The sequence below is a fragment of the Tamandua tetradactyla genome, chromosome 6, assembly GCF_023851605.1.
Source record: "Tamandua tetradactyla isolate mTamTet1 chromosome 6, mTamTet1.pri, whole genome shotgun sequence".
NCBI lineage: Eukaryota > Metazoa > Chordata > Mammalia > Pilosa > Myrmecophagidae > Tamandua > Tamandua tetradactyla.
The window spans coordinates 2,628,610-2,645,578 of record NC_135332.1 but is presented as its reverse complement, the minus strand read 5'-3'; positions in this window follow the sequence as shown (position 1 = coordinate 2,645,578).

Genomic DNA, 16,969 nt, shown 5'->3' with positions numbered 1-16,969 from the left:
CAGGGTAAGATAATGGGTAATTGGAGCTGAAGGGATACAGACTGTGCAACAGGACTGGATACAAAAACTCAGAAATGGACAGCACAATAATACCTAATTGTAATGTAATTATGTTAAAACACTGAATGAAGCTGCATCTGAGCTATAGTTTTTTTTGTTTGTCTGTTTGTTTGTTCGTTTGTGTCTTTTTTTCTTTCTTTTTCCTTTTCTTTTATTATTATTATTATTTTTATTTTTTTCTCTATATTAACATTCTATATCTTTTTCTGTTGTTTTGCTAGTTCTTTCCCTAAATCGATGCAAATGTGCTAAGAAATGATGATCATGCATCTATGTGATGATGTTAAGTATTACTGATTGCATATGTAGAATGGAATGACTTCTAAATGTTGTGTTAATTTCTTTTTTCTTTAATTAATAATAAAAAAAAAAGTTTCCACCCTGCAATATTGAAACAGGATTAGAAGAAACTGCTGCCTCTACGAGACTGACTCACGATTAAAACATGGCTTTTCTTGGGTACATAATATCTTCAAACCAGCACAACTTGTAACTTAATAAGTCTCCTTTATAAAAGCCAGCCCATTTCTGGTATATTGCATTCCGGCAGTTCAACAAACTGAAACAGGGTGCTTCCCTCCTTGCTGGGGGCGGCTGGAGGCTCATGTCCCAGGCTTCCTTGCTGGAGGCTGAAGGCGCTGACCTGGTTCAGCCAGTCACTTGCACCCCTGGGCCTCTGCTTGGGAGCCATGGGGTGGAGAAGCGGGACCATGGAGGGGAGGGGCTGCAGCCTGGTGACCCAGGGGCTAGAGATGGCTCTGCCCGCTCAGTGCTGGCTGGTTGTGGCCAACAGCCGTGGCCGGAGTGCCCTCCCTGGGCCAGCCTTTGTGCTGCTGACCACGGCTCAGGCTGCAAAGCCCCTAAACTAAGCTCTCCAAGTTCCTGCCGGCCTCTGCCCACTCTCTTCTTCATAGAGAACCCCAACTGATATGCATGAGCATGCTCCTCTCAGGGCTTTTCTTTTTTTGCCAAAGTAGACACTGACTGCCTGCCTGTGCTGGATGGCTTTCAAGGGGCTCAGAGCTGCTGGGAGGCTGGAACTCGTACTGGCTGGGGAAGTGGAAACAGGTCCCACTGCCCAGTGGTCAGGAGGCCCAGGCCCTGACTTGTCTGAGCACTCATAGTTCAGATTCTGGGGTGTGGGGTGGGCCTCCGCTGGCCTTGCTTGGATCCTTCTGCCCATGCCCTGGACAGTGGGCTTGAGGGCCATGTGCTGGATGGCTTTCATTAGCTTCTCCAGCCACCTTTGTCCATCCTGCTCTGGGCCCTGGAGGCTAACCTGTGTCCTCTTCCTTCTGACGGGTGGAACGGAGCAGAGGGGAGGCACGTTGGTACTTACCCCCCTGGCCGGGTGCCTGCTCGCTGGCCTTGTCCTCAACCACCAGCCTTAGGTCCTGCCACGTGGCCTCTCCATGCTGCCCCTTGACCCCCATTTTGTGTAAATGCTTCCTCCCCGGCCCTGCTTTAGTTTGCCAGAGCTGCTATGACAAATACCACACACGGGCTGGCTTAAACGGCAGGGATTTATCAGCTCACGGCCTGGCAGCCGTGATGTGAGGCAGGACAGGTAACCTGAGGCCTGGCAGCTACAAGACAGCCAACATCAAGGTAGTGGTAAGACTTGCTTTCTCGTGGATCTCTAGCGTCCTGGTGCTGGCAGCCAGCGATCCTTGGGGTGTCCTTGGCTGGTACCTCTGCCTCCCATCACACACCCAATGTCCTCTCCCTCTGGCTTCTGTGACTTCCCAGTTCTCTTTATAAGGCTCCAGAAAGATGGATTAAAACCCACGGACCCAGCTTACTCACTTGGCCTCACCTTAACTAATAGTACCATCCTCAAAAGGCCCTGGTTACAGGAGGTCACCCCCTTAGTGATGCATGTTAAGATGATGCATGTTGGAGATACATAATTGAATCTACCACAAACCCTTTCTGGTCTAGGGGTGGTGAGAGCTGTGGGGTTACCGGCCTGGGGCTGTGGCCCCATTTGCCTTCTCACACCTTTGAGAACAGCCCTTTTATTAAATGCCCCTCGGTTCCTTCTCATGTGCACGTTCTCTGTTTCCTGGCACAAGGCTGATGACAGGCCACCACCTTCTCAGGATCTGATGGGAAAGAGGCCGTTCCATCGGAGGGGGCTGGATGCAGGGCCTGCAAGAGGGACGCCGACCAACATCCTCTCTAATGCTCACATTGCTTGCTGCCCATGGCCCCTGGATCCGGGCACCTGAGGGGCTCAGAAGGTGGGAGGAGAGAAAGATTGGGCCTCTCCGCCCTCGCCCTGGTTCTGCCAGGCGCTGCGGTTCTGGAGAGAGAATGTGTGGGACAACTGTGTGTCGCGGGTGACAGGACCCCACACTCTCCCGGCAGGGTGAATCACATGCCCCGTGTAGACAGGTGCACCTGCACCCTCTTCCCGTGCTGAGGCCCGACTGTGGGCGGGACTTCTGGGGATGTATGTCTAGTGTAGCATGGTCCCACTGCATGACGGGACGGCGGGGGGGCGGGGCTTGCCGGATGACCCGCGACCCCACAGAGAAAGAAACCGGAAGCCAGGTGAGAGAAGGCCTTGGGGCGGAGCCTCGGCCGGAAATCGGATCCGGAAGCCAATGGAACCCGGAACAGAAGAGAGAAGATGTCGCTGCGTGATGTGAGGCAGGACAGGTACCCTGAGGCCTGGGCCGCCAGCGCCACCAGAAGGCTCCAGACTTTGGGGAGAAGATGTCACCTTGCTGACGCCCTGATTCTGGACTTTTCCTAACTTCAGAACCATGAGCAGTGACCTCGTGCTATTGAAGCCAACCCACTGCATGTTATTTGCAATAGCAGAGCTGGTAAACGAGGATGGGGCGGGGGGAGGCACGCTGCTTCAGGCCTCATCAATCCACCTTCAGCCTGAGCTAGAGGGGGTGAGAGGGTGTTTTGAGGGAACTTGAAGGAGCAGAGAGCTATTGGGGAGACAAGGTGTATTCCCCCAGCCCAAGCCAAGTGAGGGGCGCTAAGAGAGATGGAGTCACCCGCCAGAAGGAGCGACTACTTGCGCCTCCAAGTCCCATGGGTGCATCCCCAAAGGCTGCTCAGGACTAGAGTGGAGAGGACATTTTGAAGATGGCACCAGGTGTGTGGGGGAAGCATAAAAAACCAGGGCCTGCCTCTTGCCAGGCAATGCCAGCCATAGCTGCCCGTGGTGGAGGAACCCTCAGAGAGAGTGTCTGGGCAGGGATCTGGGCTCTGCAGTCACCGTTCATAAGCACAAGGATATAGGGGCCACTTAAGGCCCATTGGGATCCGTGATGAATCAGGGACAGTGGGAATGATTTCTGCCCCCACCCCCCAGCCACCCCAGGGAAAGTCATGTGTGTTTGTGTATGGGGAGAGGGTGGGTGAGGGGAAGTCCCTGTCGCCTGGGGATTTGGAAGTGTCTCAGTTTGCCTGGACTGCTAGGACAAACACCACCCACCCGTCAACTTAAACCACAGAACTTATGGTCTCACGGTCCTGGAGGCTGGGAGTCCAACACCAGCTCTTCACAGGCCACATTTTATCCAGAGTCTGTGCCACTTGCTGGTCACAATCCTGAGGTTCCTCGTTTTCACCTCTCCCTCCATCACAGGGGTCCTCTGGCTCCTCGGTCTCCTCCTTCAGGCCTCTCTGGCTTCTGGCTTTTACCGACTAATGGTGTTCAAATTCCCAGTGCCTTAGAAGGACTGGGCACAGGGTATGTGGCTTAAGGCCCACCCTGGTTCAATTCCGCCTTATCGTCTTAGCAACTGGAAAGATCCTTAACTAATAACATCTTCATTGGTCCTGTTTACGCAAGGTTTCACACCTCCAGGACCTAAACATGTCTGTGAGGGACAAGATTCTCCAAAGAATCCACAAGCATGACCCATGAAAGCCAGTACCCATAAACCAACCAGGACACAGGGCAGCTAGTGGCAGAGTGAGAGTGAGAAACAGACCTCTCACCCTGCCTGCGCCAGTGATGGACAACTGGAAAGCTGTGATGAGGGGTGACATGCTGGGAAGAAGTGGGGTACACAGAGTGAGAAAACGGACTTTCCCCACTCACCGGATCTGAGCAAAAGGCCAGACCTGAACCAGGCAGTGGGTGAAGATTTGAACTGGATGAGAGGGTAAATTTAGCTACATTAGACAGGACCTCTTTAGTGATCTTTCAAATGAGAGTGATTAGAAAAGCTTTGGGGGCTGCATGACATGAGGACAGGGCGGGGCAGGGGTGGGACGTGTGGGAGCAAATGAATCAGACCACATCTTGCTTGTGCTCCATGGAAACCAGCCCCGGGAAATGGGCATTTCCGGACACCAAGAGACAGATTCCAGTTCCAAGGCCACCCGACCCTTCGTCCCTTATCTGAGATCATAGGCAGCCCCGGCCCACTACCATTCCCAGGGAAGGGGGAATTAGCTTGGAGTGTCTGGGCATTGCAGGACTCCCCAGCCCTGTGCCCCTCTCCCGCCCACCTACCGAGCGGGGGACCCTCGGTCTGGGCAGTGGCCAGCAGAGAAGGACTTGCCAACACCCAGAGTCCATCTCTGAGTGCACGAGGGGTCGCTTCTTCAAACAGGGGTGGGGTACTTGCTCTTTAATCTTGCCCTGAGCAGAAATGTTGGCCCTAGGTCATCTCTAGCAACAGTTCCCACCGCCTGAGGAGGCCTTGTTCTGGAAGTGGCAGAGGTGCCCAGCAAGAGGTCGTGTTTCTGGGCACAGGGAGGGCCCCGCAGGCATTTGCTGTCATTCCCTGCTGTCGTCCTCTGCTGTGCTGTGTGTAATTGATCTTCCCAGAATGGGTACGTAGATCTTGCTTCATACACAGTCAGCTCGTTATCTCCTGACCCCAACCCCAAAGAGAGAAGGGAAAAATCAATTAGGTGGTGAGTGTCAGAGAGTTCACAGAACTGAAAACAAGGGAATTTGGCCAAGGTTTCTGGCCGGAATAACCTTTGACTGGGCCTTTCCATTTCTGGGAATTGTCCCTGTGGAAAAGACTTGATAGAATAGAGGTGGAACACACTGGGTTTTCAGTTTACCAGGAGGGAAAACTTTGCAAATCTTCCCTGGTTTGGGGGAGGCAGGACAGAAGGAAGAATGTCTTCCTTTATCTCTTTGGTCCTTTTTGGTCAGAAGCCTTTCCTCATGTACTCATTCACTCATTCATTCATCTTTGCCTCTACTTAGGGTGTATTGAGCACCCACTATGGACCAGGCACTCCTTACGTCCTGTGGATGCAGCTGTGAGCAGGACGCCCGCATGTCCCGCCCCCCTGGGGAAAGACAAACACAAGTTACTGAGAAGAATAAAGCAGGGGAGGCGGACGGGGGGCTGTGAGTTTGAATGGGGCCGTATGGGAAGGCTGTGCTGGGGAGATGGACGTGGGAACCCGGCCCAACGCCAAACCTCCAGGAGGTCTGGGCTGAGTACATGCTCTCTCCCACCCTGCAGGTTCTGTAAAAGGAGGCTGGGTAGGAGGGATTTGGTGTGTCTCCCCACTTTTTCATAATTTGGGGCAAGTTCTGTTGCTAGAACTCAGGAGTAGCGCAGAGAAGAGAGAGTGGGGAGGTGGGGTGGGTACCGAACTCCAGCCCAGGAAGTTCATACCTGAGCCTCATGCCTCTGGGTTCAGGGCATGTTGGCCCAGAACCTTCTTTCCCCTAGTCACGTCTGGGGTTTACATAAATGAGGCGCTTGGTTGCATCTTTTTTTCCCCCATTCTACATATATAATCAGTAATTCACAATATCATCAATTGGTTGTTTATTGCTTGATTGTGTCTTGATGTGTGAGTTGTGCAAACGTGGTATCTTGGGGAGAAAATGTACAGATTAAAAGGTCAAAAAACAAACGAATACATGTACGTAGTTGGGGAAAAAAATGGTACCAAAAGCCCCCTCTGTTGAAAAACAGCAGTCCCGGGTGTGACGTTGAAACAACCCTTGGAGGGTCTTTTCAGTTTCAATTGTGCTGACCACTTTGGACCCTGGATTGGAGGTTAGCATCCCTCAGTCCTGGAAAAGTTTTTCTTGATTGCATCTTTGGTTGCTGCTCCTTGCCATTTTCTTTGTTCAGTTTCTGGTAATTTTATTAGTTGGATGTTGGACCACCTGAGTTGATTTTTTTAATCATATCTTTTCCCTGCCATTTTCCATCTCTGTGTTTAAAATTCTAATTTCTGGAGCATAACCTTCATGGCCAACCCTTCTGCTGACTTGAACTATCATCTGTCATATAATTTTTTATTTTCCAGTCATTCCTTTTTTATGACTTTATAGGGATGCCGTTTATATATCATAAAATGCATCCATTTTAAGCGTACAGTTTAACAGCGAATCCTTTTTAATAGCGTATAATTTGGGGGGTGTTTTATGGATGCAAATCTTTTCTCACTTCTTTGAGGATATAAATTATAATCTGAATTTTTCTTCTCTTTCTTATGTTATTTCTACTTCTTGTTTGCTTGTTTGTCTTGGTTCTTCTCTTTTGTGTTTGAAGCCTTCTTCAAAGACCTACTGATTTGTTCATGCTTGGAGAGGGGTGGGGGCTCTAAAATCCCATTGGGGGCTCTAAAATCCCATCTGGAAGCTCTGTGGGCACAGAGGGGGCTTGGCTTCACTGTGGGTGATGCTCCTTTAAGAGTCATGCTCTGCTGAACAGAGCAGAAAGCCTGACAACAGTAGCACCCCTCAATGAAGGTTTAATTTTTTCACCTCACACATGCGAGAAAACAAACAGAAATTGGCAGAGCAGGATTCCTGAGGGATTTATACATTTCTTTACTGTCTTTTTAGTGGGTTTGTAAAGAGGGGGAAAATAAGTGTGAGAGATGAACCCACCAGGTGGAAGCCCCAACTGGATTTACACGCTTCATCTTATTCTAAATAATTTCAGGCTATAGGCACCGGTCCCTGCATTTGATAAATGGAGAAACTGAGGCTAGTATCTCAGCAGGACCAGACTTTGAACCTGAAGGTTGTTCCCACGCTCCTGGGAGCCCCGGGAGGCTTTGGATCCCATGGGGAAGGAGCGCGTCAGGGCCTTGTCCCGCTGGGTGAGACTCTGCAGGAGCCAAACGTAGTAAGGACAGGGAGGCAAGAGGGCCACGCTAGGGTCCACAGCCCAAGGAGGGGGCAGGAGCTTCTCACGGCACCTGGGGCTGGGCTTTTCTCAGGTACATGCAGAGCTTTCGGTGGCACTGGCCCCACAGTGCCCCTCCCTGCCACATTGGGGTCTTGAGCGGGGCAGGGAGGGTGACAAACGTAGAGCAGGTGCCTGGGGACTGTTGAAAGCCCGGTGAGGTTGTAAGTGTGGAGTGAAGGTGTTGGTGCCTTGTAAACTGTAAATTCAAGGAGCTCGCCTTCTTGGAGCTGTTTGATGCATAACAGAAAGAGCATGGGTTTGGGAACCCTGGACTCAAGTCCCAAGTGTGATGATTTATTCCTGCAAAAGTAAAAAAGGAAAAATGTTCGTCCTACCAAAAGAGAGGATGCAGAATTCTACTTCTAGCACATTTTTCCATTACCAAGCTTCCATTCTTAATTTTGTGCAAGTACGCGCATTCTCTTGCACATCCATTCATTCAGTGCTATTTATTGAGCACGTGTTATATTCTAGGCACAGCTCTACGTTAATAGGAGACGTTGATACACCATTTTCAATGACGGATAGAACAGCTAGACAGAAGATCAGTAAGGAAATAGAGGACTTGAACAACAATAAAAAACAGCTAGACCTACAAACATCAATACAACACCCCACCCAACAAAAGCAGAATACACTGTTGTCTCAAGGAACCATGGATCCTTCTCCAGGACGGACCATGTGTTTGGTCACAAAACAAGTCTTAATGAAAGAAAAAAAGATTGAAATCATACAAAGCGGCTTCTTTGACCACAATGGAATGGAACTAGAAATAATGACTGAGGGAGAACTGGAAAATTCACAAATATGTGGAATTAAATAGTATACTCTTGAGCAACCAGTGGGTCAAGGAAAAAAATCACAAGGGAAATTAGGGCATATTTTGAGATGAATGAAAATGAAAACATGGTGTACCCAAACTTATGGGTTGCGGCAAAGGCAGCACACAAGGGAAATTGAAAGCTGTCGATACTTACATTAACAAAGAAGAAAGGTCTCACACGAGTAATCTACCCTCACATCTGGAGGAACTAGAAAAAGAAGAGCAGACTAAACCCAAAGTGAGCAGAATGAGAGAAATAATAAAGATTGGATCAGAGATGAACAGGAGAACAGTAGAGAGAATCACCGAAAATCAAAAATTGGTTCTTTGAAAAGATCAGTAAAACGGAAAAACCTTCAGCTGGACTGACAAAAAAGGACACGAATAGTTATTTATAGTTAATTGTGAGGACAAAACAACTATAACCCGATTGAAAATGAAGACGTTACTACTGACCCCACAGAAATAAAACGGATTATAAGAGAATGGTATGAACTACTATATGCCAACACATTAGCTAATCTAGGTGAAATGGACTAATTTCTAGAAACACACAAATTACCTACACTGACTCAAGGAGAAATGGGAGATCTCAACATCCCAAGTGAAGAGATTGAATCAGTCACCACAAGCCTCCAAACAAGGAGAAACCGAGGACTAGGTGGCTTCACTGGTGAATTCCACCAGACATTCAAAGAGTTTGTACCAATCCTTCTCAAGCTCTGCAAAAAAAAAAATTGAAGAGGAGAGAACATATCCTAAGTCATTCTACGAGGCCAGCACCATGCTAATTCCAAAGCCATATAAAGAACATTATAGACCAATATCTCTTATAAATATAGATGCGAAAATCCTCAACAAAACACTTGCAAATAGAATCCAACAGCACATTAAAAGGCTCACGCACCATGATCAATTATACACCATGATTTATCCCAGGCATGCGAGGGTGGTTCAACCTAAGAAAAGCAATCAGTAACGCTACATAAATAGAATGAAGGAAAGAAAACCCCATGACCATCTCAATTGACGCAGAAAAGGCATCTGACAAAATCCAGCTCCCCTTCTTCCTAAATGCACTCAGGAAACTGGGACTAGAAGGAAACTTCTTCAACACGATGAAGGGCACATATGAAAACCCCACAGCTAATATTACACTCAAAAGTGGAAGTCTGGAGGCTTTCCCCCTAAGATCAGGAACAAGACAAGAATGCCCCCTGCCACCACTGCTCTTCAGCATTGGAACACGGAGTTCTCCTAGAGCAGTTAGGAATGAAAAAGGAGTGAAAGCATCCCCAGATTAGAACCGAAGGAGAACTATCAATTCACAGATGACATGATGCTATAAACCTGTTTTAGCTGGCTTTCTCCAACACCCGCCTTGGCTGGGAAGTGCTGCCCCGTTACTGCCAGGGGAGACAGAGTGTGGGGTCCCATGCAGGCTCTGCTGATGCCTGGGGTGGGTGGCTCCTTGTCTCTGCTGGCTTCCAGCTCCCCATGGGGTCCCTTCTGACACTGACCCTGCAGGGGAGGTCAGTGGGGCTCCTCACGGGCCGGAAGGAACGTACCTTCTCACCACTCGACCTTCTTGGATGCTGCCCAGGTTGGGGTGCGGGGGCCCCCATTTCTGCCTGGTGAGGGAGGCAGTCTAGGCTCCCTCCAGCCTCTGCTGGCGTGGGTGGAGTGGGGCCTCAGTTTCGTTGTTGTTTTTCCTGCGGTTTTGGCTAGAGTAGAGTACTTGTTGTCTTAAGACCTTCTGCTTTCCTAGTCCTTTGGCTCAAGAGAGCAGGCTTTCTTGGGGCTATTGTGTTTTTGTGTTTTCTATGCTTTTTGGTAGTTCTGGATTCTCAGCATCTTCAGCTCCAAGTCTGGGATACACGTGGCAGAAAGAAAACTCCAGGAACCCACCACTGTGTCCTCCCTGGGGTCCCAAAGTCCCTACCTGGTCTGCTGCCTTCTGTCCACATTCAGAGTCCCCTCCTTTGTTTTATATAGAATGCCTGGGGAGTTTCCTTGTAACTTAGCTCAAGGAATGGGGAAAAGTACATCAGTTCCATCTTCCCAAGAGTGGAAGTATCTTTAAAGTTTCTTTGCAGTGAGGTATAACAGGTTCAGTGAAGTGGCCGATCTTTACATGTGAGTACCTGTAACTGGCACCCAAAGCAAGCATTCCGTGCACCCCACAAGCTCCCGTGCATTCTGGTTGGCTGCCCCCTGGACGAGGGCTTGGCGACAGCCAGGGGAGGGAGCGGCAGCGGGGTGGGGGGGGCTCTTTGGCAATCAGGGTCGTGCAGCCGGGCCTGCTCCACCCGGGCGGGGAGAGCTTGCTCTTTAATCCCCGCAGATTCATTTTTGGAATGCGGGGGCAGACTCAGGCCCTTGGACCCCTCTGTCCTGCTTTCATTTCCGCTTACCGGACCTCACTCCGCCATGAGCTGGCACTCATTTCACCCACAAATGTGTCAGTCGGTCTCCAAGGGCTGCTGCTCCAGGGGACCGCACGCGAGGGCGCGGGCGCGACTGGCAGGCACCCCTCACTTCTGCGGCCAGATGTCCCCCAGCAGGGGGCCGGAGAGCTGGAGGGTGAGCGTGGCCCGGCCGCCCGGTCCTGGTGCCTGGCTGAGGGCCACCGTCCCGTGGTGGCTCCACTCTGTCCCGCTCTGTCCCAGACTTCCCTTCCTTTTGGGCCTCCAGGCCGACTGCATCAGCCCCTCTTGCAGCTTGCCCTCGTCTTTACTAACATCTTCAAAGATCCTGATTCCAGGTAGGGCCGTGTGCGTGTGGGGCCGGGAGTTAGGAATGGAACGTGACTTTCGTGGGGTCACAGCTCAAGCCCCAGCATTTGCTGCACCGTGGGTGTGGGGGTGTGGCAGGTGGGGGCTCTCTGCTGGTGTGTGTCTGTGTGTGTGTGTGTGTGTGTGTGTGTGTGTGTGCGCATGCGAGGGAGGGAGCCCGAATTGCTGTGCATCCAGCCATGCCACGTCGTCGCCCTAGGGCGCTGGAGAAACCCCTGGGCAGCCTCGGTTTCCTCATTTGTAAACGGGGGCCCTGTGTTTCCCCTTTGAGGGACTGTGGGGAGACTTGGAGCTCCTGCTGCAGGTGGCGGGAGTAGCCCAGCAACCCCGTGCGCTCCTTGTCACCGTGGAACACGTTCACGGGAGACTGGACTGGTCGGTGAGCACCTGTCCTCATGGCCACCTGCTATGGCCCCACTTCCCGGGGAACCTCTTGGCTTTTATTTGACAGAGAAGAAGGGGTGAGGCACTGGGGAGGGGGTCAGAGGCCCGTGGCCGGGCAAGGAGGCCTGGAAGCCATGAGATGAGCGGCCCAGGCTGGCCTCCAGGGCCCACTAATGGGGGCCAGCACATATTGAGCGCCTACTGCATGCCAGGCTCTCTGCAGCCCCACATCCCAAGCAGTAATTATCATCTTTGGTTTTACTGCTGAGGACCCTGATGGTGAGGAAGTGACCCAGCCAGGGGGTCAGGCTGAGCCAGGGTCGGAACCCATGTGCCTGGTGCGAAAGCCTGGGGGCTGCCTGGGGCCCCCCACAACCTTTCCAGCCTGATCTGCATTGAACGATGGCCCAAGCCAGCTGGGCCATGTAGGTTCCTGGGCTGTCCCCATTTGGCCTCCTGCCGATGGGAGCAGCTGCGAGGGGCAGCCTCCCGTTTTGAAGAGGTCTCGGGGTCTGGGCCCAGCTGGGAAGCCTCTGAGGAGGGAAGCTTGCTGGGCCCAATCTCAGCTGCCTGGCTGACATCCGGGGTGCTCCAACCCCGGGGTTTTGGGGGGGGTGTCAGAAAGGGGGGCAACTTGAGGAAGGATGGGGGGCTCCGGAGCCAAGTCCAGATTCTAGCTTGGGAGATAGGAGATGATGTGTGAGGGCCCAGGAGCCCCCTCCAGAAAGAGGTCTCCCCCCAACTTACGGGGTCTTCCAGCATCACCGTTTTTACCCTCCCCTCCTGTGCTGTCCCCCACATCCAGCGAGTGGCCCCTGGCCCGTCCACCCTGTTTGGACCCCGGTTTGCCAGCGTACCTCCCAGTCTCCCACGCCCGGGAGGCGGGCAGCTCCCACTTTGGATTTTGGCTTCTGTTCTTTGTCCCATACGTTCCACACGTTTGTCGGGCCAGCCCAGGCCCCACTGCTGTAGACGCCAAAGCTGCAACGTGGCCAGGACGGGGGTGTGAGCCCCGGGGAGTTGGCGGCTTCCCCCAGGCTCAGTTTTCTCATCTGTAAAGTGGGGGAGAGACCACCCACCTCAGGGAAGACGAGGGGCCACAAGAGGGGGGCCCCCGTCTTCAGGTGCTGCTGCCCCCCCCTCCCGCAGGCACCCACTCACACACCTGCACTCCCTGCTTCTCTCCCACTCTGATGCCTCCTCCACTGCCCGAGGGAGACCCAAACCTCCTGCTCTTCTGGTTACCCCCTTTTCTTTAGCGGGGGGTCGAGCCCTTTTTCTTGGCCTGATCTTGAGGCGCTTCCTGCCCCAGGCGGCCCTGCAGCTTCCCACGTGACCCTCCGCTCCCACGTTACCCCTGCGCTCCCACGCACAAGCTGTGGGGCTGTCGCGGGCCACTGTCTGAGTCAGACACAGACCTCAGACTTCTATCTCCAAGTGGAGGTCTCGTGCAAGGCACCGACTGTCAGCTCCTAAAATATGCTTCTGTGTCTATAACCCTGTTTAGTCCTTACTCGATTCATTAACCTGCCAGCAGTCCCTAAATGTGGCCGCAGCCGGGGCTTCCCCACCTCTGCCCAACTCTTCCCCCTCACTGGGGGCCTTTCCTTCCCCTCCCTGGGGGCCTCGCCTTCTCCCAGGCCCATCTGAATGCCCCAGCTTGGGGGAGCCCCTCCTCCCCTTCCCATGAGAAGGGGCCTGTCCCTGGCATTGCTGCAGCCCTCCACGGCCAGCCCGCGTCCCTAGCCAGTTGGGAGCAGAGGCCCCTGGTGCCCAGGCCTCTGGGTGCCACCAACTGGCCACTGTCCCACCCAGGTGACCATGCTGCCAATACACCCCCGTTCTGTTCTAGATTAATTGCTGCGATGTGCTTTGAAATTTGCTTTTGTGTATATGTTATTTTTCTATAAAAAAGAGGAAAAAATATTCTTAGGTGTAGCTTAGCATTTTAATCAGGCATTAGCTCAGGATGGCCAGCTCGTGGTCGGACAGGAAGCCCTCGTTCCAGAGGACACGACAGAGTTGATTCTGCTTTCTGTTTATCAGGGGCAATAACCTACTCCCTGCTAATTAGAACGCGGAATGTCAGAAACCAATCCCGGTGTTCCCTGGTAGTGGCTGACATAATGGATGTTACATATTGGAAATTGAAAGTGGTGAAATAAGAAAGAGCTTCACAAAATAAAAAGAAGAGTTTGCTCTTGGCGATATGGCGGCCTGGAGGTGCTGAGCGAGCCGTGGGCAGCGCTGAGTGGTCGCGGGGCGGGGCCAGGATTGGGGGCGGGGCCAGGGGCGGGGATGCCTTCAAAAGTGTCGCAAGTGTAGGTGCACTGGGCCCGGGGCAGCTCGCTGGAGGACTGGTTAGAGGACTAGTTGAGTACTCTGAGGCGGCTCGGGGCGGGCTGCTCCCAGCGGGCAGTCCGGGCAGCGGTGGACAACCACAGATGTGCTGTGCGCCCACCCCGCCCCGTAAGGCTGTCGCCATCCCGTGTGGGTCCCTGGGGTCAGTTCTCCGCGGAACACCCTCCTGCCCCCCGCCCTGCCCTGCCTGGGTCTACACGCCTGTAACCTGTGGCCCCCCTCCCACCTTGCCCTGCCCACCCTGCCACGCCTGAGCCCTGGGCACCCCCCCCAACCCTGCACCGGGTTGACTCCTACTTGTCCTGCAGGAGGCAGCCTCCCGACCCCTGGGGCCTGGGGAGGATCTTCCCCCCCCCCCAACCCGCTTCCTGCATCCCAGCCCGGCCACCCGAGGAGGCAAAACTGCTGCTGCCCAGCTGGGGCAAAGGCATGGAGAGACACGGCCGGGGTGTGGCCGGGGACCAGTGGCCGTGGCTGCCGAGGAGATGCGCCACACACAAAGCTGAGGGAGAGGAGGTTGGGGAGGGTCTCTGGCCGAAGGCGGCCCCCCTTGAAGCCGGGTGATGGGCCAAGCGGAGCAGAGAGCCGTGGGGGCCCCGAGGGTGCCGGGGCAGAGGGACGAAGGTGTGGAGGGGAGGGGGTCAGGAGACGCACACATAATGTGGCATATGGTGGGGAGGACACGGACCTGGGGGTCAGGGGGCCTGATTTCCCCTCCCCAGGTTTTCAGGGAAAATCTTCCTGACCCCACGGAGCCTCCGATTCCTCATCTAAGGGCCTAAAACTCGTGGTATGATGAGAATCCGCTGAGGTAGCTCAGGGGACAGCTCGCTGCGAGCCCTCAATTGTTAAGGAAATGTCCCATAACTGCATTCTTAATAGGAATCATCATTACGGGAAGCGGAGCCCAAGAATGGATGGATGGCGAGGAGGGCCTGAGAGGGAGGCTGGGGGCGGGGCTTTCCTCCAGTCGCCGATGGGAAGGACGCTCCTGGCAGCCGGCAGCAGGAGAGAGGTGCGGTGTCGCATGGGCGGGCCTCTGTGCCCAGAATCAGGCTATCACCGAGCAGTTAACAGAAGGGGTGCACACGGCCGCCCTCGTGGGGCGCCATCAGGGTTCCCCACATCTAGGCTGAGGTCTGGATCAGCCTTTCTAAACCAGGGGCCGTCCCGAGGCAGGGCTGGGCCACCTGCGAGGGGAGGGGACAGGGGACAGAATCCCCACGAAGGACTGTTCAGGCCGCCGCAGCCCTTGTTTTCAGACCCCACAAGAAAGGCAGGCATTGCACACCATGCCGGCCCTTACTGGACTTGAGTTGAACCCCAAAGCATCGTCCCGGCTCCCAGCAGGGCGCTGCCGGCCCCAGGGCCTCCCTCTGGACCGGGTCCTCTCCAGAAAACTCCCGGTCTTGGTTTCCTAAGGCTGCTGCTAACCGAGTGCCCCAATCTGTGGGGCCTAGAGCAGGTTTATTGTCCCCCAGTTCCGGGCACCGGAAGCTGGAGACCGAGGCGAGGGCAGGCCTCCCCTGAGACCCGCACGGGAGGTGGGTTCAGGCCGTTGTTCGGGCTGCCGGCAGTGGGTCTCGGTCTCAGGGGCTGCGTGACCTTCTCCCCACCCCGCGTCTGTCTGTCTCTCTGTCTGTTGTGTCCAAGTTTCCTCTTCCTGTAAGGGCACCATCCTGTGGGATCGCGGCCCACCCTAATCCATTTTGGCCTCACCCCAACCGATTACCTCCTCCGGATCCTGTGTCCACACTGGGCCGCCTTCACCTGTCTGGGAGCTGGGGCTCCGAGCATGTCCTTTAGGGGGACACGATTCAGTCCATCACAAGCTCAGACCCCCAGCACCCTGATGGAGCCTGGTCTCGGGGGGGCCTGGCAATGATGCACCTTTCGGGAGGGCCAGGGTGGCCCCCAGGCCTGGGGATGGTCTACCCTGCTACTCCTGGGTGCCAGGGGCAGTTCCAGGCAGCCATGCGGGCACCGGCCCCAGGGCGATGGGGGCTCCCCAGCCCATGACCCTGTTCCCTGCCTGACTGCACCCGGAGGCTGTGGCCTTGCCGGGATGGCGGGTCTCCTGGCTCCCAGGACAGCACCATGGGGTGGGGACAGAGGGATGACGCCATAGGGTGGGGAGGCTCGTGTGACCCTATGTGACCCGGCCCCCGTCCGCCCAGCCAGCCCCTGCCCCACCTCCCCTGGCTTCCACGCCACACTGCAGCTCTGCTCTTTATCTTGTGCCTTTGGACCTCTGTGTGTGCTCGTTTTTCTGCCAGAAACGTTGTTTGCCCCTCCCCACCCCTTTGCCCGGCCAGCTCTTACTCATCCTTCAGCCTTAGCCTGGGCATTGCCTTCTGCAGAAAGCCTCCCCGGACGGCAGGTCTCAGGAGGGGCCTCTGCTTGTACTCCTGCATCCCTTGTCACTCATCCTTGTCAGACACCTTTCCACCCAGTCCTTGCTTGTTTTTCCGTCTGTCTCCTCCACGAGACTGGAAGTACCGTGAGGACAGGGTGGCATCTTGCTCCTAGCTGACCTCCAGGGCCTGCCATGAAGCCTGCTGTGCAGTGCTCAACAGAGAGCTGCAGCATGGGTGGGGGGTGGGCGGTGGATGGGCGGGTGGGGGGTGGGGGTGGGGGGGAGAGGGAGGGGGCGGGTGGGGTGGGAGGGAAGTTGGGGGGTGGGCGGTAGACAGGCGGGTGGGGGGGTGGGAGGGAGGGTGGCAGTTCATGGGTGGGTGGGGGGGTGGGAGGGAGGTTGGGGGTGGGGGGTGGACAGGCGGGTGGGGGGTGGGAGGGAGGGTGGGGGTGGGTGGTGGACAGGCAGGTGGGGGGTGGGAGGGAGGGTGGGCGGTGGATGGGCGGGTGGGGGAAACTGCACGAGTGCACACGTAGAGAGATGCATGGTTGGGTACTGAGGAATGAACAGATGAAAGAATACAGGAAATGAGTGGTGGGTGCATGGATGGATTAGTGAATGAATAATGAACGTATGGGCGATCGGGTGGGTGCATGGACAGTGGATGGATCAATGGGCTAACAGTGATGGGTGACTAATCAAGGCCTGTTGGATGGATGGCTGGAGGGAGGGATAACGAATGGGTGGGTGGGTCATGGATGGATGGGTGGGTGAGCAGACCAAGGGATCGTCTTCGTCTTATCGACCCCCCCAATTCACATAGCTGGGGCCTGAGACCCTTTCTGACCAGTGGACTGCCCAAGACCCACACAGCCAGCCGAGGCCAGAACCACCCGGATCAGGTGCTGGATTTCAACACTGCATGGACGGAGGACTCTATTTTTCCTCCCTGTAAGGTGAGTGCCTGCATGGACAGGCTGAGCCGCTGGGCCCTGGAGCCTGGCTGCCAGAGCTGGTGTCCCAGCTCCACCAT